The sequence below is a fragment of the Papio anubis genome, chromosome 7 (assembly GCF_008728515.1).
Source record: "Papio anubis isolate 15944 chromosome 7, Panubis1.0, whole genome shotgun sequence".
Classification (NCBI taxonomy): Eukaryota; Metazoa; Chordata; class Mammalia; order Primates; family Cercopithecidae; genus Papio; species Papio anubis.
This window is the reverse complement of record NC_044982.1, coordinates 43,424,999-43,448,318: the sequence shown is the minus strand read 5'-3', so window position 1 is coordinate 43,448,318 and position 23,320 is coordinate 43,424,999. Positions and strand designations below refer to the sequence as shown.

Genomic DNA, 23,320 nt, shown 5'->3' with positions numbered 1-23,320 from the left:
TTTCAATGCTGATGTACTACAGTCTCCTCTTTCCATACTTCTTGTCTCACATGTTTTCTTTCTTCAGCTTCCACTACCAATTTTTTGCTAATAAATACAAACCTCTAAGCACTCCTCTCCTGAACCTCAGATTTGAACTTGCAAAAATTCACTGATTATCTCCAACTAAACATCCCACAAACACCTCCAAATTCACCTAACTAAAAATTACACCCAGCACCTGTTGCTTTCCCACGACCCATCTGTACTTGTTCCTTCCTGGGTGTTCCCAACATCAGTAAAATGTCTCCCCATCAACCAAGCATCCAGAGCAGAAACCTGGCCAGTCATTGTCCAGTCCTCTCTCTTCCTCACTGACACATCAGAAAGGTGTCAATATTGTCACTTCTAACATCCAAATGTCTCTCACACCAACTCCTTTCCACTCTACCCCCTGCACACTACTCTCATCATTTCTTATATAGTTTTTTCTTCTTTTTAAAACATATTTTATTATTTTATTTTACGTTCTGGGATGCATGTGCAGGATGTACAGGTTTGTTACATAGGTAAACTTGTGCCATGGTGGTTTGCTGCACCCATCAACCCATCACCTAGGTATTAAGCCCTGCATGCATTAGCTATTTTTTTAATTATTATACTTTAAGTTCTGAGGTACATGTGCAGAACATGGAAGTTTGTTACATAGGTATACATGTGCCATGGTGGTTTGCTGCACCCATCAATCTGTCATCTACATTAGGTATTTCTCCTAATGTTTTCTCTCCCCTAGGCCTCCACCCCTGACAGGCCCCAGTGTGTGAGGTTCCCCTCCCTGTGTCCATGTGTTCTCATTGATCAACTCCCATTTTTGAGTGAGAACATGCGGTGTTTGGTTTTCTGTTCTTGTTAGTTTGCTGAGAATGATGGTTTCCAGCGTCACCCATTTCCCTGCAGGACATGAACTCATCCTTTTTATGGCTGCATAGTGTTCCATGGTGTATATGTGCCACATTTTCTTTATCCAGGCTATCATTGATGGGCATTTGGGTTGGTTCCAAGTCTTTGCTATTGTGAACAGTGCCACAATAAACATACATGTACATGTCTCTTTATAGTAGAATGATGTATAATTCTTTGGGTATATATTCAGTAATGGGATTGCTGGGTCAAATGGTATTTCTAGTTCTAGATCCTTGAGGAAGTGCCACGCTGTCTTCCACAATGGTTGAACTAATTTATACTCCCACCAAAAAAAAGTGTTCCTATTTCTCCACATCATCTCCAGCATCTGTTGTTTCTTGACTTTTTAATGATCACCATTCTAACTTGTGTGAGATGGTATCTCATTGTGGTTTTGATTTGCATTTCTCTAATGACTAGTGATGATGAGCCTTTTTTCATATGTCTGTTGGCTGCATGAATGTCTTCTTTTGAGAAGTGTCTGTTCATATCCTTTGTCCACTTTTTGATGAGGTTCATTGTTTTTTTTCTTGTATATTTCTTTAAGTTCTTTGTAGATTCTGAATATTAGCCCTTTGTCAGATAGATAAATTGCAAAATTTTTCTCCCATTCTGTAGGTTGCCTGTTCACTCTGGTGATAGTTTCTTTTGCTCTGCAGAAGCTCTTAGTTTAATCAGATTCCATTTGTCTATTTTGGCTTTTGTTGCCATTGTTTTTGGTGTTTCAGTCATGAAGTCTTTGCCCATGCCTATGTCCTGAATGGTATTGCCTAGGTTTTCTTCCAGAGTTTTTACGGTTTTAGGTCTTATGTTTAAGCCTTTAATCCATCTTAATTTTTTTATAAGGTGTAAGGAAGGGATCCAGTTTCAGCTTTCTGCATATGGCTAGCCAATTTTCCCAACACCATTTATTAAATAGAGAATCCTTTCCCCATTTCGCGTTTTTGTCAGGTTTGTTAAAGATCAGATGGTTGTAGATGTGTGGTGTTATTTCTGAGGCCTCTGTTCTGTTCCATTGGTCTGTATCTCTGTTTTGGTACCAGTACCATGCTGTTTTGGTTACTATAGCCTTGTACTATAGCCTAGTTTGATGTCAGTTAGCGTGATGCCTCCAGCTTTGTTCTTTTCACTCAGGATTGTCTTGCCTATGTGGGCTCTTTTTTGGTTCCATATGAAATTTAAGGTAGTTTTCCCCAATTCTGTGAAGAAAGTCAGTGGTAGCTTGATGGGGATAGCATTGAATCTATAAATTACTTTGGGCTATATGGTCATTTTCACAATATTGATTTTTCCTATCCATGAGCATGGAATGTTTTTCCATTTATTTGTGTCCTCTCTTATTTCCTTGAGCAGTGGTTTGTAGTTCTCCTTGAAGAGGTCCTTCACATCCCTTGTAAGTTGTATTCCTAGGTATTTTATTCTCTTTATAGCAATTGTGAATGGGGGTTCACTCATGATTTGGCTCTCTGTCTGTTATTGTTGTATAGGAATGCTTGTGATATTTGCACAGATTTTGTATCCTGAGACTTTGCTGAAGTTGCTTATCAGCTTAAGCAGATTTTGGGCTAAGACGATGGAGTTTTCTAAATATACAATCATGTCATCTGCAAACAGAGACAAACTCCCTCTCTTCCTATTTGAATATGCTTTATTTCTTTCTTTTGCCTGATTCTCCTGGCCAGAACTTCCAATAGTATGTTGAATAGGAGTGGTAAGACACTTGTCTTGTGCCAGTTTTCAAAAGAAATGCTTCCAGTTTTTGCCCGTTCAGTATGATATTGGCTGTGGGTTTGTCATAAATGGCTCTTATTATTTTGAGATACATTCCATCAATACCTAGTTTATTGAGAGTTTTTAGCATGAAGGGCTGGTGAATTTTGTCAAAGGCCTTTTCTGCATCTATTGAGATAATCATGTGGTTTTTGTCATTGGTTCTGTTTACGTGATAGATTATGTTTATTGATTTGCATATGTCCAACCAGCCTTGTATCACAGGGATGAAACCAACTTGATCGTGGTGAATAAGCTTTTTGATGTGCTGCTGGATTCGGTTTGCCAGTATTTTATTGAGGATTTTGCATTGATGTTCATCAGGGATATTGGCCTGAAATTTCTTTTTTTGTTGTGTCTCTGCCAGGTTTTAGTATCAGGATGATGCTGGCCTCATAAAATGAGTTAGGGAGGATTCCTTCAAACTCTATTGTTTGGAATAGTCTCAGAAGGAATGGTACCAGCTTCTCTTTGAACCTCTGGTAGAATTCGGCTGTGAATCCGTCTGGTCCTGGGCTTTTCTTGGTTGGTACGCTATTAATTGCTGCCTCAATTTCAGAACTTGTTATTGGTCTAATCAGGGATTCGACTCCATCTTGGTTTAGTCTTGAGATGGTGTATGTGTCTATGAATTTATCCATTTCTTCTAGATTTTCTAGTTTATTTGCGTAGAGGTGTTTATAGTATTTTTGATGGTAGTTTGTATTTCTGTGGGATCAGTGGTGATATCCACTTTATCTTTTTTTATTGCATCTATTTAATTCTTCTCTCTTTTCTTCTTTATTAGTCTGGCTAGAGGTCTATTTTGTTTATCTTTTCATAAAAACAACTCCTGGATTCACTGATTTTTTTGAAGGGTTTTTCGTGTCTCTATCTCCTTCAGATGTGCTCTGATCTTAGTTATTTCTTGTCTTCTGCTAGCTTTTGAATTTGGTAAACCCTTTGGCGGTACATCTGCTTCCTGTGATTTACCCTTCATCCTACAGCCACAGTGCGATTTCCCTTTTTTTTTTTTTGTTTTTTTTTGTTTGTTTGTTTGTTTTTTTGAGATGGAGTCTCACTCTATCGCCCAGGCTGGAGTGCAGCGGCGCGATCTGCAAGTTCCGCCTCCCAGGTTCACTCCATTCTCCTGCCTCAGCCTCCCGAGTAGCTGGGACTACAGGCGCCCGCCACGACACCCAGCTAATTTTGTTGTTGTTGTTGTTGTATTTTTAGTAGAGACGGGGTTTCACTGTGTTAGCCAGGATGGTCTGGATCTCCTGACCTGGTGATCCGCCCACCTCGGCCTACTAAAGTGCTGGGATTACAGGCACGAGCCACTGCGCCTGGCCCACAGTGCGATTTCTAAAACAAACATCCAAAGTGATTTTCCTTCTTAAAAGTTTTTTTTTTTTTTTCCTTCCAGAGCTATAAGATAAAGTTTGAACTCTGCGTGGTACCCTGCAAGACCCATCATGACTCGCTCTCACTTCCTCTCTAGCCTAATCTCTAGCCTTTTTCACTCATGGCGAGAGGTGGCCTTACTAATTAATTAATTTAGACCCCAGGTTTTGAAGCCAGACTGCCTGAGCTTGAATCTTGGCTCTGTCACTTACTGACTTACCTGAGAAAGTCATTTGACCTCTCTATGCCTCTGATTTCCCACTGGTAACATGGATGTAATAATATTCTCTGAAAATTAAGTAAGGTAGTATATGTAAAGTATGTGGAAGAGTGCCTAGCACATAGTAAGTGCTGAATAATAGTTAACTGCCATGAACTTTACAATCATCCACTTTCTCTAAACCCGATGTTTTGTCCCTATCTCTGTTCATCTTCCTTGAATTCCCTTCCTTGTTTTGTTTGCCAGACAAGTCCTTCTCCCCATTCAAAAGTCATTTCTACTGGGCCCTTAAAACTTGAAAAACAAATTATCAAGCCTGTGTTCTCCATTCAATAAAAGGAGACCTTGGAAATTTATAGAAAAAAAGTTTCAGATTGCAGAACTATCCAACATGATAAAGGAATTCTTCATTATTTGTTTATTCATTTATTTAACAAGCGTTTTTTGAATACCTTATTATAGGCACTATTCTAAGGGCAAAGAATACAAAGATTATCAATACAAGCATTCAAAAATCAAAATCCAGACCAGTGTTGTCTAGTAGAACTTTCTGTGATATACAAATGATCTGTGTATTAGTCTCTTCTCACGCTGCTAATAAAGAAATACCTGAGACTGGGTAATTTATAAAGGAAAGAGGTTGAATTGACTCACAGTTCCACATGGGTGGGGAAACTTCACAATGATGGCTGAAGGCGAATGAGTAGCAAAGTCATGTCTTACATTGTGGCAGGCAAGAAAGCTTGTGCAGGGGAACTCACATTCATAAAACCCTCAGATCTCGTGAGACTTATTTACTATCACAAGAACAGTATAGCGGAAACCACTCCTAAGATTCAATTATCTCCACCTGGCCCCACTCTTGATACATGGGGATCATTATAATTCAAGGTGAGATTTGGGTGGGGACACAGAGCCAAACAATATCACTCTGACCAATATGGTAACCACTAGCCAGCTGTGGCTATGAAGTATTAGAGACATGAGTCATGCAACTGAGGAAATGAATATTCAATTGTATTTAATTATAATTAATTTAAATCTAAATAGCCACATGTAGCTAGTAACTACCTTATTAGACAGGATAGTCTGGACCCGTATATGAAGAAATAGTTGTCAGGTGAACAGGACCATAGAAAAGATATGTATAAAATAACATGCAGCCACAGAGGAATGAGCGGACAATTGTTTTTAGGAGTTGGGGGAAAAGCTTAAAATATTTGGTCACAAAGAATGAGTAAATTACTTTATAGGGAAATGGAGTGCTAACTAAGCTTCCTCCAGCTTTGATAGGGTATGAAAAAGTGGTTGGCAACTCATCTGAGAAATTAATGAAGCCCTTACAAGCTGGGATTTGGTGTCACCGAATGCTTTCTTTAAGAGATGTATATTGTTTGGTTGTTTTTCAATCCTCAATGTTACCAAAGAGGCACAATTCGGAGGAAATGTAGAGGAATGAATGAAGGTGAGGGAATTATGCTCTGCATCATAATGTGAAATATTTCATTTTGAGATAAGTAGCCTCAGAATTTATAATGCAACTGGGAATATTTTTCCATTTTGTAGGTTTATACTTTACCATCTCTGAGAATTTATATCGTCCTCAGAGGGTATGTGGCAGTGTGTGTGTGGGGGGGGGGGTGTGTATGTGTGTGTTTGAGAGAGAGAGGGCAACAGCAACAAAGAAAGAGAGAAAAAAACAGTTAATCACTGGCAAAGAATGCAAAAGGCATATCTGCAGCTCATTTAATAGAGAGATTTGAAGGGGAAGAAGTCCTAAAGCCCACCTAGATTGTCTCCCAGAGCTGGATTCCTTTCAAAGGCATCTAAGATTGCCCCACCCAGACCACCTAAGGCACATTTCCAAACTATCACTCAAACTTAAAAAAAAATGTACTATTGGGTAAAAGAGATGGATGTTGAGGCCAGACTTGCCCTTACAGAGAGAATTTCCAAAAGACGGGCAGAGATTCACCCTGAGGAAATTAGAAGAGAAGGTAAGCCTCAGAACACAGGAATAAGGCTAGGAAATGTTACAGGGAATGATGGTGACTCACAAAGTGGCTATCTGACAATGGTTTAACCTCTTGGGTACATTTCTATTGAGCCATGGGAAAGATAATACTTTGAAGAAAGTTTTAAATGTCTTCCTCTAGTACAACTTAGCACAGCAAACTCTTGAAAGGAAGTGAAGAAGAATATGAAGAAAAACAGTGATCCCTGCTATACTGTATGTTATCTCTACTGCCTCCTCCACCAAACACTCCACAGTGGCCCTTGAGACATGGACAATGTCCTGAAGGAGTTGTGGGTCATTTGTTGCTGGGTTCAACTCTTAGCAAATAAATTCATGTCCATGTGGCAGAGTGAAGAGTAGTGAGTAGCAAGACAAAACTCAGAAGAGGAGTGGTCAAATTAATAGAAGGGGAGGAGACCCCAGGCTGTTCCTTTCTCCAACACACACATGCACACACACATACACTCATACTCAAACTACATAAATACACTAAGCGATGAAAACTGCTAATATTTTCATAAGAAAGAGAAATACATTCCAATGAGCTTATATGCAATTTATTATCTAATATTTGAGAATTCTCCATAAATCCATATACAGTAATACCTAATTGAGTCTACTTGAAGAAAAATACCAATCTGAATTTGTAAAAAATCTGAATCATGGGTGATTTTTATGATAGGCAATTGCATTACTTTTTAATAAGCTGTACACACCTAGTGACCTCTGCCAAGTAGAGGCCCACAAGATCTGCATTAATGGTTAGCTAGTTAGCAACACTGGCAAACAAAACCATTGGCAAGCAGTCTGCTAAAGCACTGGAAAGAAAGCACTTGCTTCCTTCATTTCGTTTGAGTATTCATTTGGTCATCTTTGTTCTTCATGAATGGTATACATGTAAACTCTAAACCAACCTTTGTTCAAATTACATAAATTATATTAATGGAGTCTAAATTAATGAAATTTTACTTTATTCATCTGAAAACACCACCAGCTTAGTAGCCAACAATGTCATAAGCTGACAAGAAAAAGTGATTCTGCAAAACTTTTTTACTGAACTGATGGTAGACCATGTCCAATTTTCTGGACTCAGTGTTCTAAAGAATTCTGCTGCCTGTCTTATTTTCAAAATAGCTAGCTATAAATTTCAGCAAATGCCAGCCTCCCAGTAAGTAGCGAGAGAAAGGAGAAGAGTGCATGGGTACTACTGATTGTCCAAAAAGCCTGTAGCACATGACATGGGAGATCAAATACGACCTACCAATCATATATTGTTTAAAGTATTAAGTAAGCATAATTTGATTTAGGAAAATCACATAAGGAATATTATCAAAGCAAGTTCATGAACATGGTGCAAGGCAGGTCCAACTTGAGCCTAAGAAGGAGATAGAGGCTAGAGGCAGGGTCTAGTGGTGCCATGCCGGCCTTGCACCCCAGGCAAGGCAAATCCTTTGCTGTTGCTTTCCAATATGACCCAACTGTAGCCCACAAGTCAACAATAAGACTTCTTTCCCTTTGGGTTTCAGCCATGGCATGCTGGTAAATATTTAACAGTTGGTTCTCTGGGTGTAGTTCCGACCTGAATTTTGGTCGATGTTTTGGTTAATGTTAATGAGTAAGATGATTGTGAAATAATTAAAATCTATGTTGAAGCTTCACTAGTTCATCGAGGACGTGAACAGCTTCTTTGCCGAACCACTTAACGGTTTCCTAATACTAAAAGAATATTTTCTCAATTTGTTATGCAATTCACAACAAAACAGCTAAACCACTACACACTGAAGTTTAATCTGCATTATTAACATTTTCCCCACCACTTTCTTAGGTCTAGATAGACGATCAACAAAACAATAAATGAGGTATTCATTTGTAGTGTTTGCTGATTCCATGGTATTAACACTCCCACTATGGCCCTTCCTGGCTACCAACATGTTGTCATTGAATGCAGAATTGGCAAGAGATGAGCAGTAGCACACTATTATATAGTTTTCATCACACAGACAAAATAGACATAAAAAGCTTCAAAGGCAGAGATAACAGAGTAAAATAATTAAGAAGTAATGAGTTTTGAATGTTTATTTCCTTTGTTTTTAATATAATTTATTTCATTATACGTTTACATAATTCACTTTTTAATAATGTGCATGTTTAACAGCCAGCTTAAAAAATTCCTGAATTTAACAACCAGCTCTCAGTGGCCAATAAAGCTAGCTCCAGCATACCATTATTGCAGCCATAACCTAAATATGTAAAATATTATCCTGAACAAAAGTAACATTTAATCTACTTGTATCCTTTAATATACCAGTATGGGTGAGCTTCAGAGACTGAACTTAGAGAACAGAGCACTGTAGAAAAGAGACACAATCGGCCGGGCGCGGTGGCTCAAGCCTGTAATCCCAGCACTTTGGGAGGCTGAGACGGGCGGATCACGAGGTCAGGAGATCGAGACCATCCTGGCTAACACGGTGAAACCCCGTCTCTACTAAAAAACACAAAAAACTAGCCAGGCGACGTGGCGGGCGCCTGTAGTCCCAGCTACTCGGGAGGCTGAGGCAGGAGAATGGCCTAAACCCAGGAGGCGGAGCTTGCAGTGAACTGAGATCCGGCCACTGCACTCCAGCCTGGGCGGCGGAGCGAGACTCCGTCTCAAAAAAAATAAAAAATTAAATAAATAAATAGAAAAGAGACACAATGCCTAACAAAATTATGGCTAATACTAACAACAACCCCCAAAATACAGGAATAGACACAAAGCACTACGCATGTCAGAAAGGGTATTGCATTAAGAAGTCCATGGATGAGGCCGGACGCGGTGGCTCATGCTGGTAGTCTCAGCACTTTGGGAGGCCGAGGAGGGGGGATCACTTGAGGTCAGGAGCTCAAGACCAGCCTGGCTAACATGGTGAAACCCCCGTCTCTACTAAAAATGCAAAAATTAGCCAGGCATGGTGGTGGGAGCCTGTAATACCAGCTACTCGGGAGGCTGAGGCAGAAGAATCATTTGAATCCAGGAGGCAGAGGTTGCAGTGAGCTGAGATCACACCACTGCACTCCAACCTGGGCAACAGAGTGAGACTCCATCTCAAAAAAGAAAGAAAGATAAAAAAGGAAGTCCATGGATGAGACTTACAGTTTTCTGTCTAATACCTACTCTCCTTATAGGTGAGACTGCCAGCCACCTAGCCAATACTCATTCTCTCCTTCTTTCTTACTAAAAGAACACTGTTATTATTTGGAGCAACCAGAGACATGACTAAGAAATTATACTTTCTAGCCTTCTTTGCAGCTATGGGTGGCCATGTGACAGATGGAGCCAAGAAGAAATAAGTGGAAGTCACTGGATAGGGTTTCCAAGAAAGTTCTTTGAAAGAATATTTGCTATTTGAGCAATATGATAGATGAAGCCACGTCCCTGTGTCATCATAGAACCATCCTGCCAACCCTACACTACCCACTTTCAATTCCTCACTACGTGAGAAAACAAAATCACATAATTAGTTTAAGCTCCTCTCACCTGGATGTGCTGCTACAAGCAGCTGAACTAAAAAGCGTAATTAATAAGGAATCAACATGAAATGACTGGGAAAGATTGTCAAACAAGAATATAATAAAGCTCAGTCATCAGCATCACCATTCCAGTTTAAAGTGCATCTGATAAAGAATCCTTCATTAACTCTCATTCAACCACCTATCATTTACAAGGATCAGAAAGAGAAAATGTGGGCTGTTATTGTATTATAAAAATGTGCAAGGAATTTCAACTGTAAAACTATTAAAGTAGGAATGAAAAATAACTGGTGGCCCATACATGCTTTGATACCAGAAGCATAGGTAACAAGATGACTAAAAGAAGGCAGAGAAATAATACATCCTTCTGCCTCTTTTTTGACCAGTGCTCCTTTGTTTCCAATTAAACAATGTAGTGGATGATAGAAATCCAATTAAAATGAGCATAGAAGTTCAGGCAGAGCTTAACCTAGGGGTTCGAACAGTATTATTAAGATAGCTCCTCTTCATATTTTGACTGTCTTTTCTTGAGTTGATTGAACTGAATGGATCTCAGGCTCCATGTGGTAGCCCTTTATGTCTTATTGGCTCTGCCTGGGACACATCCCATCTTTGAATGAATCACTGTGACCAGGGGAAGAGACATGCAATGCTCTGTTCAGCCATGCCAGAGCCACCTGCCTTCTTTCTGGAGCCAAGAGAGGAGCCCCTTTGAAACCACAGGAACTGAGTGGAACAGCATCACTCATTGCCAGATTTCTACCATCAGGGAGAGTAAAATGTAAAAAACTATGCCTTGGTCACCTTCTTAGAGATCTAATTTTCTAAGAAGGCATCACTTTGGGAAAATGTGCTCTAATAAAATTGTTGCTTCCCTGTTGCCACCCCATATCAGCCCTGGACAACAGAGAAGGGGTAGTTCTCTGGGAAAAAAAAAATGAATTTATTACCAGAAAAAGTGAGAATACATATGGGATGGCCAAAATGATGTCCATTATACTTACTGTTTGTCCTCAGGTCAGAAATTCCAAGTTTGCACTAATGGGAAACTGAGCATGTCCCTCTCCCATAATGGTAATTCATTCTGAGACATCACTCTCCAGACTGCTCAAGTAGTGCCACATCACTTTCTGCATATACCAGGTGACAGCAACTTCACTTCACAGAAGCAACTAAATAGGAAGGCGGGGAAAAGGAGCATAAGCCAGTATTTCACCCTGACATATACAGTCCTTTGTGTAAAACCTTGAAGGGAAGTAAAGAAAGAGAGTCCTGAATGAAGAAGATGCTGTGGATTATAATTTTTCATGCACCACAATGAGTCATAGAGTCAGAGGCAGTAGAAGTACAATAAGATCCTACCTCCACAAGGCAGTGCCACACCACATGAATGCCCACCAGACTGTAGAATTGAACTGGGAGTACTTCATGCCAAAAACAAGAGGATGGTGACATATTTATCAGTTATACAGAAACAAAAAATTAAGCCAGGGACACATACCAATTACAGGCAAAGACTTAAGTAGCACAAAGACAGAAATTTGTGTTGACAAAACAAACAAAGCACCATAAATTTGTATAAGCCAACTAATAAAGCAAAAACTATGATGAATAAGAAGAAAAACTACTTAGATTATTTTAGATGGACAAAAACAAAAATAAAATTACTACATATCAAAACTGATCAGTAATGTAGTATTCATATAATAGAGTATTATTTTAGTCAATTACTCCATGAAGGACGGATTTTAAACTTTCTCAGGAAAGATTTTAAAATCAATTCTCTATCCCTCTTCTTATTATCCCAATCAGGTCCTTTGTCCTACCGTGTTCTTTATTTTTTTCTTCACTGATCTCTAGGTTACATTCTACTTGACATCTATACAATTATTTACTTAGTATATTTTATTGATCTATTGTTTTGACTCAAATACATTTATTTTAAAGAAGAACTGGTGGATAAGAAAATATAAACCAAGAGCAAAAGATAGAAAGGCCCACGCCTTGGATCCAGGACCACCAGCTTCGCTGGGATCCTGTCCCAGGGTCTTTGGATAGCCCCGCCTGAAGTGCCCATGATGGGCTACATGTTTGGTAAACAGATCTATTTCGCTGACATAGTCTCCAAGAGTGCCAACTACTGCCATACATCTCAGGGAGGCCCAACAGGCTTAATCCTGTTGGGAGAAGTTGCCCTTGGAATGAACTGAGGCATGCTTCACATATCAGCAAGTTAACCAAGGGCAAGCACAGTGTCAAAGGCTTGGGCAAAACTACCCCTGACCCTTCGGCTAGTATTACTCTGGATAGTGCAGAGGTTCCTCTTGGGACAGGGCTTTCATCTGGTGTGAATGACACCTGTCTACTATAGAACGAGTACATTGTCTATGATATTGCTCAGGCAAATCTGAAGTATCTGCTGAAACTGAAACTCAGTTTTAAGACCTCCCTGTGGTCATTGGGAAAGGTGACTCTGGTGTACATTCACCCGAAGCACCTCTGCACCAACTCACCTGGCCGGTTCAATTGCGGATGGGTAGTACCTGACTAAACCTCCTCACAAAGGATTTTATAGAAACGCGTTAAAAGGTTTTCTGCAACTTTTCAAGTCCCTTGTTTCGTGTTGTGTTTGTGAGGAGGGGTTGTTTTGGGGGTTGTTTTTGTTTTTTCTTGCCCGGTAGAAAAAACTGATGTAGAGAAAAGGCTGGAGAGAGATTCTGTTTGCATAGACTAGTCCTGTGGGGAAAAAAACCAAGCTCCATTAGAACGTCTGCCTTACTGGTTTCCCCAGGGAAGGAAAAATACGTTTCCACTCTTTTTTCTAAGTGTTCCTCTTTAGTTTTGATTTTGGAAGGATGTTAACCATTTATTTTTAGTTAAAAATAAAAACAAATTTCATACAAAAAAAAAAGCCCATGCCCCTGAGTGAGAGGGCAGGGATGAGAAACGGCAAAGGAGGCAGGTGTGAGGCGTGTGTTCATTTGATTAGGAGCACTGCTATAACAAAGTACCACAGACGGCTGTCTTAAACAACAGACATATTATCCCACAGTTCTGGAAGCCAAAAATCCAAAACCATGGTGTTGGCAGTGTTCATTCTTTCCTTGGGCTATGAGAAGAGATCTGTTCCTGGCCTCTCTCCTTGGCTTGTGGAGGGCGGTCTTTTCCCCGTGTGTCTTCACATCACCTTCTTTCTGTGTGTGTGTCTCTCTCTCCATGTCAAATTTCCCCTTCTTATAAAGACATCAATCATATTGCATTAGGGCCCACCCTCATGACCTCATTTTAAACTGATCACAGACCTTATCGCCAAATAAGGTCATGTTCTGCAGTACTAGAGGTTAAGACTTCAACATCTCTTTTTGGGAGGCGTGGATCAGAAGTTGTAGGGAGACACAATCCAACCCCCAACAGAAAGAATAGGTCTTTTGGAGAATAGACAAGAATAGAATTGGCATTGCCTGCTGCCCACTGGGTGAGGTCTCTATCTCTTTAATGAGCACCTTATAATCACCACACTCAAGGAAACTCTTTCCTATCTCTTTAATGAACTCCTTATAATCACCATACTCAAGAAAACTCTTTCCTATCTCTTTAATGAACCCCTTATAATCACCACACTCAAGGAATCTCTTTCTTGCCTGTTTTTTGAATTATCACCCCTCTACTCACACCACCCACCTCTCCCCTGACATAACTCAACCAGACCTACATTTTTGTATCTTCTATTGAATTTCTAGTCACTTAGTACACAAAACATTCATTTCTTCCTAACAAAACCAAAGTAAAGTCACCACCCATAGGTGCAAGAATGGTATAAACCCCTTTACATCCAGCCCATGAATTGCCCCAATCTATATAAATGAAGCCAGTAAGTCCCTCTCAGACTCTAAGACCAATCTTTGTCCTACACAAGGAATATCAGTCTAACCTCAAGCATTACTTCTGGTGCCACCCTGATAGAAAACTTCATTTTGTCAGCAATCAATGTCCTGCCTTGAGGTTCCCTAAGACTGAACCCCTACCCTGTATCCCTTTTATTCTTTAAGTAAGTTCCTAATTTATGGTCCGGCACCTTATCACTAGATTCCTATTTCTCCCTTTAAGAGAAGGAGTTACAGCTGGGCACGCTGGCTCACGCCTGTGATGCCAGCACTTTGGGAGGCCGACGGGGGTGGACCACCTGAGGTCAGAGTATGAGACGAGCCTGGTCAACATTGTGAAACCCTAACTCTACTAAAATTACAAAAATTAGCTGGATGAGGTGGCAGGTATCTGTAATCCCAGCTACTCGGGAGGCTGAATCAGGAGAATCACTTGAACCTGGGAGGCAGAGGTTGCAGTGAGCCGAGATAGCCCACTGCACTCCAGCCAAGGTGACAGTGCGAGATTCCATCCAAAAAAAAAAAAAAAAAAAAAATTGTAACTCCTTCTCTTTTTTGTTTTTGTTTTTGTTTTTGAGATGGAGTCTCGCTCTGTCACCCAGGATGGAGTGCAGCGGCGAGTTACAATTTTTAAATTCTCTGCCTGCTATATCAATCTAGACAAGAAATTATATTCTAGCCCTTAGACTTCATTCTCCTTAGAACTGGCTCATTGATGTAGTTGCCAAAGCTTTATACTATTAAACACCCATCCCCTTGAAATTTCACCAACTGTTGGTCCTGTCCCCACTTGGATATTGTGGCACCTCCATGTAGAAGGTATATAACAAATGTTTGTTGTTTTTTGAATAGACAGTAATGGATGTTGGGTCTTGAATATTTGTTAATGTCACTTCTTCCCCACCAGACCAAGAACCAATAACCCAGAGGACATCTTCCTTCAGACTCACATCATTGACTATCTGTCTCTGGAAAGTCTTTCTTTGCTCCCATGTACAAATCCCTGACCTTTATTGGAATGACAAGTCTCTCCAGACTCAAATTCAGGAGTGGGATTCATATCACATCTTGTCAGTCCTGGTTAGACACTGGTCCCTCATGTTCATTATGGTTCCATTTTATGAAGCAATGGAAATTGCTAAGTTCTAAAACAAAGAAATGATCAAACATCTTCCACGTAACCTTAATAATTCTTCTTCAAGTAGATCATATTCTAAGATCACAGAATCACTCCAGTAAAGTACAAGAAGAGTGTGCAGTAAAGGGTTAATTCAGGCCTGATTGATCAAGTCCTACACATTCTAAATAGAGGCCCTTCCTTGACCAGCTCCTAGGAGACAACCTCTGAACCCCTGAAATATCCTGCCTAATAAGAGTGTTTTTATATTTCTGAGACCTTGGGCTGGGCTGTATCAATTTGACCAAATGGTTTTTAACAATGTGACTTGTGGTGAATGCCTGTTTTCCTATGCCTGAGGCCTTGGGCCATGCTGGAATTGTTTCATCTCTTGGGGGCTGGACATTAAGTAGTTAATGTCAGGCCTGCGGATGCTGCATAACTGTGAGCTCACCTGAAGCACTGGGAAGCTAAAAATGCTGGACACCAAGGCTCAGGTAAGCTCCCCTGGTTGATACCGCTTCCCATGTGTTGTCACACATTGTTGCTGGGAGACCTAAGAGCATCCCTGTGACTCCGCTGGGAGAGGATACCTGGAATCTTGTGCCTGATTTCTCCTTTATCTCCTGATTTTACAGGAAGTGCACATGGAAGTGATGTCAACCAGGGGCACTTACCTGAGTCTTGGTGTCCAGCATTTCTTGGGTGTTTGTTTGTTTGTTTGTTTTTTGAGACAGAGTCTCTCTCTGTTGCCCAGGCTGGAGTGCAGTGGCACCATCTCGGCTCAGTGCAACCTCTGCCTCCTGGGTTCAAGCAATTCTCCTGTCTGCCTCCCAAATAGCTGGGACTACAAGCACGAGCCACTAAACCTGGCGATTTTTTTTTTTTTCAGTAGACACAGGGCTTTACCATGTTGGCCAGGCTGGTCTCGAACTCTTAACCTCAGGTGATCCACCTACCTCACCGCCCCCACCAAAGTGCTGAGAGTACAGGCATGAGCACCACACCCAGCCAGTGTCCACCATTTCTATCTTTATAATGTTTAAGGTCAGCTCATAGTTATGTAGCACCTATATGACTGATACTAACTACTTAGAGTCTGGCATAGCCCAAAACCTCAGGCACAAGAAAACAGGCATTCACCTCAAGCCACATTGTTAACATAAACCATCTGGTCAACCTCGTAAAAGATGAATATCCTTTACATTTGCTGGGATTAATCTGTATCTTTTCACTGTCATAAATAATAACTATAAGTGTAACAGCTTTTCTGTGTCCCAAAAGTCCTTCTGGAAAATCATCAAGTCTGAATGTTGTCCCTGGGAACCTCTGGCTCAAAGCTACTTTGAGTGAATGTCAAAATGCATAAAGAATCCAATTATTTTAGTATTTTTGTACCATAGATTTTTGGTACTTAGAATACTTAGACTTTTGTATAGATCTAAACTTATCGCCTTGGTTTTCACCTTTACATCAAATCTTCAAAACAAATCAACTGTCTCTAGACAAATTTTAAATGCCTAAATGCATTGACCAAAAATTCAACCTCTATAGATTTAGCAAAAGAAAGTGCTCACACATATTCACATGGATATGTGTAGAAGGATATTCATTTTTGTATTACTTGTAAAATACCAGAGGTAACTTATATGTCCTTCAACACAGATATGTTACAATACATAGTGGAATATCCTTACTACGGAACATTGTGTAACTAAGAACATATAAGCAGTGCAATCAGGAGAGATTATGGGGGGATAAAAGGTAAGTATGCAGAACACAGCTCATTTTTATAAAAACAAAACAAAATCCTAATTCTTTCAGTTGCATTACATAGAAAAAGAGCCTGGAACCTCACCAATCTGATGCCAGTGGGTATCAGGGAGCAAGGAAATAAAATTGGAATAAGAAGACATTTCTTCAGTGATATTTAAATATTTTTTAACCAACATGTCTTATTTTTATAATTTTCACAGATTTTAAAATAGCAAACATCTCAATTTTTAACCACTTTGCCTTTATATACAATGCCAAGGCCACTTGGTACTAGTCAGCAAAATCCAGTGATGTTAGAATGAGTTTTGCACGTAGCTCCACCTCTCCCTCTGGGGAAATCTCACCTGAGCTGTGCTCCTGGATTAGCACATGTGGTCTGGCTCACCCCCTGTGAGAATGGGTGGCTGGAGAGGAGCTGGCAGACATCCTGCAAGAGAATGAGGCTCCTTGATGAATGCTTATTTGACCTTACTGTAACTTGTCATAAAGATCTTTTAAAATTAGGATACATGTCCTAGTTTCCCTTGGTCATTGATATGGTTTGGATCAGTGTCCCCACCCAAATTTCATGTCAAATTGTAATCCCCAATTTGAAGGTGGGGTCTGGTGGTAGGTGACTAGATCACAGGAATGGTTTCTCGTGAATGGTTTGGCACCATCCCTTTGGTGCTGTTCTCATGTTAGTGAGTTCTCAGGAAATCTGGTGGTTTAAAAATGTGTGGTACCTCCTCCCTCTCTCTTTCGCTTGATCCTAGCTCCTGCCATGTAAGACGACTGCTCCCCCCTTGCCTTCTGCCATGATAGGAAGCTTCCCGAGGCTCCCCAAAAGCAAAAGCCGCTATGCTTCCTGAACAGCCTGCAGAACTATGAGCCAATTTCACTTTTTAAAATAAATGACTCAGTTTCAGGTATTTCTTGTAATAATGTGAGAATGACCTAATACAATCATGGAACATCATAAGTAGGAATTCCTCCCATGAATCCTTTCTTTATACTCTGTGGGGCTGCAGGAATCCCCACTATTGAAGAGCAGCCTGAGTACTGAGTGTGAGAGTGCCTTTCCTATGTTCCTGCTCAGCCACTGGGTGATGTGACCTTGTGCGAGTCCACCCCACTCTAAATCTGTTCTCTTTACCTGGAACAGAAGGATTACATACAGATCATCTCTAATATCTTTTACAGAGCTACAATTCTAAGGTATTATCCCAGAAAGTTAGCTACATTTTCCTTTGCCTGGACACAGCTTCTTCTCCTCTGTATAGCTATGACTTCCAACCAAATACTCTTGTCGTTCCCACCAAAAGAAGGAAAGGATAGGTTCCTTTGAAAAGACACAGAATGATTCTGTTGGGAAAGGATCATGACCCATCACACGAGTCCTCATCTAACATGAAAATATAGAAATATGTTAAATACTGTTACATCTTTAAAATAAAGCTGCCCACTTCATTTTAGTTGTATTACAGAATTCTAATTCTGACACTGCAATTTATGTCTTTTGATGTCTATCAAGAAGACATATTAAAACTCTGGTTAATGAAAAGCAAATGTTTTATATTTATATGACCTCTTTACTCTTTTGCATGAAAAAGGAGGGAACATTAATCTCTGACAAAAGAAGAAGTCTCCGTGTGGAGAGAAGAAGGAATAGGTCCCAATGTTAACAGAAATGTTAATTTAAAGAGCTAGTGATCATATTCAATTTCTAGGACCAACTTCTAGATATTCCTAGCCTTTATTTTTGTCTCAATTTGAAGTCCCATCAAAAGAAGAAAAACGTTCATTTATGGTCTTCATTTTCAGAACAAATTGAGTCTCATTATAAGATGTTCACATTTTTGTACTGCAATTAATCCACTCACAGGATGGCCAAAGGCAAAAGATTAATGGATCACAAATGAGGGCTGCTTTGCATGGCAGAATGATCACCCCCTCCACCCTGGCATAACACAACATGACCTAGCACCCAGCTCTTCTACAACAAATTGTAACACCCATACTGGACCACTAACTCTGTTTTCAAAAAAGCTTAATATTGTGAGTTCTTGCATTCTAAAGTTCAATATGCATACTATTTCAATTTATAAATTGTACTCAATTTATAAATGTATACATACTGTTTCAATTACAAATCCCTGAAGTTAAGGGTCATGAGAAAATGTTGGCAAAATCTGCTCTGTAGCACTGAATAGCAATTAATATCAACAATACTTCTGGTGTTTTCGAAACAGCTTTTGTGTTTCAAATTGTTTACCGAAGGAGTTAATTTTAGGTTGAACACCAATAGCATTTGGGGAAAAAATAACCTTGAAAAGTATTTATATAGCAACTATTAATAAATATAGCAATATCACCAGGTGATGTTTTATAAAGCTATAATTAGGTGGTGAACACATTTATGGAACAGCTGTGATGTAACAGACCCTGTTAAAATCTGAGGTAGGAACAAAATATATAGATGACAGTCTTTTTCTTGAAGAAATGTTTTCATCTACATGGAGCCCAGAGCATGAGATATAACACTGTAATTTGGTAAGAAAAGGTACGAACTAGTCTGAAATCAAATTGAGAATGTAAATAGAATGTAAACGCTGTGATTCTATCCAAAGAGGTGTGAACCAACCCAGAAAGCGTTAAGCACATATGGCTACATACTTAGAGGAGCATGATTAGGAGGGAGATGAGACTGACAAAAACATTGTACAGCACAGGGAAAATAGCAAAGATCTCAAGCTTGAAGAAAACTTAAACAATAGGAATTTCAGATAGAGATAGGAATAAGCAACTTTTTGATAAAATCTTTCTAATTCTTCTTTAATCATTGCCTGTGGCAATGAACGAGAAAGATGTTGTCAGTTTAAAGTACGCAGACTGGACACTTAGAGCAAAGATAAGGGTAATGACATTAAGCATTCATGTTTTCAGGAGATTCCAGAAAAAACCTAAAGTGCTTGGGATATCGTGGGCTCATATTCACACTTTGGATTCCACTTTAGAAATTCTAACCATTGTAGAATAGAAACATCAGTTCTACAGATCTTCTGTGATGAATCCCACAGCAGCCACTTCTCACCTGGTTGGTTTTTCCAAATACTTGTAAATAGTTATACCTGAACCTGAGTCATACAGGAAAGGAAAAGGCTAAAAGTTACTTACATAAATAAATCCTTGATCTCAACTTCTTTTATTTAACCTTGTTGCTTTCACTTAAAGGTGCATTTAAAGGCTTTTGGCAACAGCCATAAGGGAGAAGCTGGTATTAAATGAATCATTCCACTTAAAAATAAATTATAAGGCCGGGCACGGTGGCTCACGCCTATAATCCCAGTACTTTGGGAGGTTGAGGCAGGTGGATCACAAGGTCAGGAGTTCAAGACCAGGCTGGCATCTCTACTAAAAATTCAAAAATTAGCCGGGCATGGTGGTGTGCACCTGTAATCCCAGCTATTCAGGAGGCTGAGGCAGAGAATTGCTTGAACTCAGGAGGTGGAGGTTGCAGAGACCAGATATCACATCATTGCACTCCAGCCTGGGTGACAGAATGAGACTCTATCTCAAAAATAAATAAATAAATAAATAAATAAATAAATAAGAAAACCTGGACAAAATATTTTAAATAACTATTTGTAAGCTTTGGAGGGGAATGAATGAAGGCAGGATTTTAGGAGCCTTGATGTACAAGGGAAGGAAGGTAGAGCTGTGTGAGTTACCAAAAACATACAACCTACCACAACTGAATCTTAAGAAAACTGAACAGATCTATAACAAGTACACAGATTGAATCAGTAATAAAAGAAAACCTCTCAATAAAGAAAAGCCCAGGATCTGATTATTTCATTAGTAAATTCCACCAAACATTTTAAGAAGAATTAATACCAATTCTTCTCAAACTCTCCCAAAATATTGAAAATAAGGGAACATTTCAAACTCATTCTACAAGACCAACATTACCCTGACACCAAACCAGACAATACAAGAACAAAAAATTATAGGCCAATATCCCCAATGAACACAGATGTAAAAGTCCTAAACAAAACACTAGCAAGCTAAATTGAATAGGACATTAAAAGAATCATATATGAAATCAAGTAAAATTTATTCCTGGGATATAAGGATGGTATAATATACACAAATCAGTAAATGTGATACATCACATTAAGAGAATGAAGGACAAAAAACATATGATCATCTCAATAAATGCAGAAATAGTGCTTGATGAAATTTCATGATAAAAATTCTCAACAAATTAGGTATCAAAAGAATAAATGTACCTCAACTTAATAAAGTCCATATATGACAAGCCCACAGCTAACATCATACTCCATAGTGAAAAGCTAAAAAGCTTTTTCTGTAAGATCAAGACAAGGATTCCTATTCACATGACTTCTATTCAACATGGTACTGGAGGTTTTAGGCAGAGTAATTGGGTAAAAAAATAAGCGAAAGACGTCCAAGTAGGAAAAGAAGAAGTCAAATTGTCTCTATTTTCGGATGACATGATCTTATATAGAGAAAACCCTAAAGATTTCACCCAAAAAATTGTTAAATCTGACTTCAAATTATGCTACAAGGCTACAGTAACCAAAACAGCATAGTACTTACTGGTACCAAAACAGAGATATAGACCAATGGAACAGAACAGAGCCCTCAGAAATAATACCACACATCTACAGCCATCTGATCTTTAACGAACCTGACGAAAACAAGAAATGGGGAAAGGATTCCCTATTTAATAAATGGTGCTGGGAAAACTGGCTAGCCATATGTAGAAAGCCAAAACTGGATCCCTTCCTTACACCGTATACAAAAATTAATTCACGATGGATTAAAGACTTAAATGTTAGATCTAAAACCATAAAAATCCTAGAAGAAAACCTAGGCAATACCATTCAGGACATAGGCATGAGCAAGGACTTCATGACTAAAACACCAGAAGCAATGGCAACAAAAGCCAAAATAGAAAAATGGGATCTAATTAAACTACAGAGCTTCTGCACAGCAAAAGAAACTACCATCAAAGTGAACAGGCAACCTGGGAGAAAGTTTTTACAATCTACCCATCTGACAAAGGGCTAATATCCAGAATCTACAAAGAACTTAAACAAATTTACATGAAAAAAATCAAACAACCCATCGAAAAGTGGGCAAAGGATATAAACAGACACTTTTCAAAAGAGACATTCATGCAGCCAACAGACACATGAAAAAATGTTCGTCATCACTGGCCACCAGAGAAATGCAAATCAAAACCACAATGAGATACCATCTCACACCAGTTAGAATGGCGATCATTAAAAAGTCAGGAAACAACAGGTGCTGGAGAGGATGTGGAGAAATAGGAACACTTTTACACTGTTGGTGGGATTGTAAACTAGTTCAACCATTCTGCAAGACAGTGTGGCAATTCCTCAAGGATCTAGAACTAGAAATACCATTTGAACCAGCCATCCCATTACTGGGTATATACCCAAAGGATTACAAATCATGCTGCTATAAAGACACATGCACACATATGTTTATTGTGGCATTATTCACAATAGCAAAGACTTGGAACCAACCCAAATGCCCATCAATGATAGACTGGATTAAGAAAATGTGGCACATATACACCATAGAATACTCTGCAGCCTTAAGAAAGGATGAGTTCGTGTCCTTTGTAGGGACATGGATAAAGCTGGAAACCATCATTCTGAGCAAACTATCACAAGGACAGAAGAACAAACACCGCATGTTTTCACTCATAGGTGGGAATTGAGCAATGAGAACACTTGGACACAGGGTGGGGAACATCACACACCAGGGCCTGTCGTGGGGTGGGGCGAGTGGGGAAGGATAGCATTAGGAGATATACCTAATGTAAATGATGAGTTAACGGATGCAGCACACCAACATGGCACATGTATACATATGTAACAAACCTGCACGTTGTGCACATGTACCCTAGAACTTAAATTATTAAAAAAAAAAAAAAAAAAAAAAAAAAAAAAAAAAAAAAAAAAAAAAAAAAAAAAAAAAAAAACTTCAAATAAATTTGAAACTTCAACTCGGAAAATAAAATAAATAAATAAATAAACTCAGTAAAGTTGCAGAACACAAAATCAACATATAAAAACCCAGCAGTATTTCTATATATTAACAATGAACTATGCATAAAAAATTAAGAAAATCCAATGTCTAATAACATCAAAAAGAATAAAATATTTAAGAATACATTTAAATAAGAAATTAAATAATCTATGCACTGAAAATTGATGAAATTGAAGAAGACACAAATAAATGGAAAAATATCCCATGCTCATAGATTGAAATAATTAATATTGTTAAAATGTCAGTGCTACCCAAAGCAATCTACAGAGTCAGTGTAATCCCTAACAAAATCTAATGTCATTTTTCCAGAAATAGAAAAAAAACTCTAAAATTCATATGGAACCACAAAAGACTCCAAATAGCCAACAAAGCTGACGGCATCACATTGCCTAATTTCAAAATACTCTGAAAAGCTATAATAATCAAAACATTTAGACCAATGAAACAGAATACAGAGTCCAGAAATAAAGCCACATATTTACAGTCAATTATTCTTTAACAAAGCTGCCAAAAATGTATAATGAGTAAAGGACAGTCTCTTTAACACATAGGGCTGGGACAAGCGGATATCTACATGCCAAAAGAATGAAACTGGGCCCTTATCTCATATAATA

At 39.0% G+C, this 23,320-nt stretch overlaps 1 long non-coding RNA gene across 1 annotated transcript in view; it reads right to left on the bottom strand.

Moving 5' to 3' along the window:
- The window catches only part of LOC110743790, a 94,126-nt gene that overhangs the window by 38,140 nt on the left and 32,666 nt on the right, over positions 1–23,320 (bottom strand). The window contains exon 2 of the long non-coding RNA XR_002523386.2: positions 16,964–17,046. This is a non-coding gene — a long non-coding RNA (uncharacterized LOC110743790). The remainder of the gene's footprint in view (positions 1–16,963; positions 17,047–23,320) is intronic.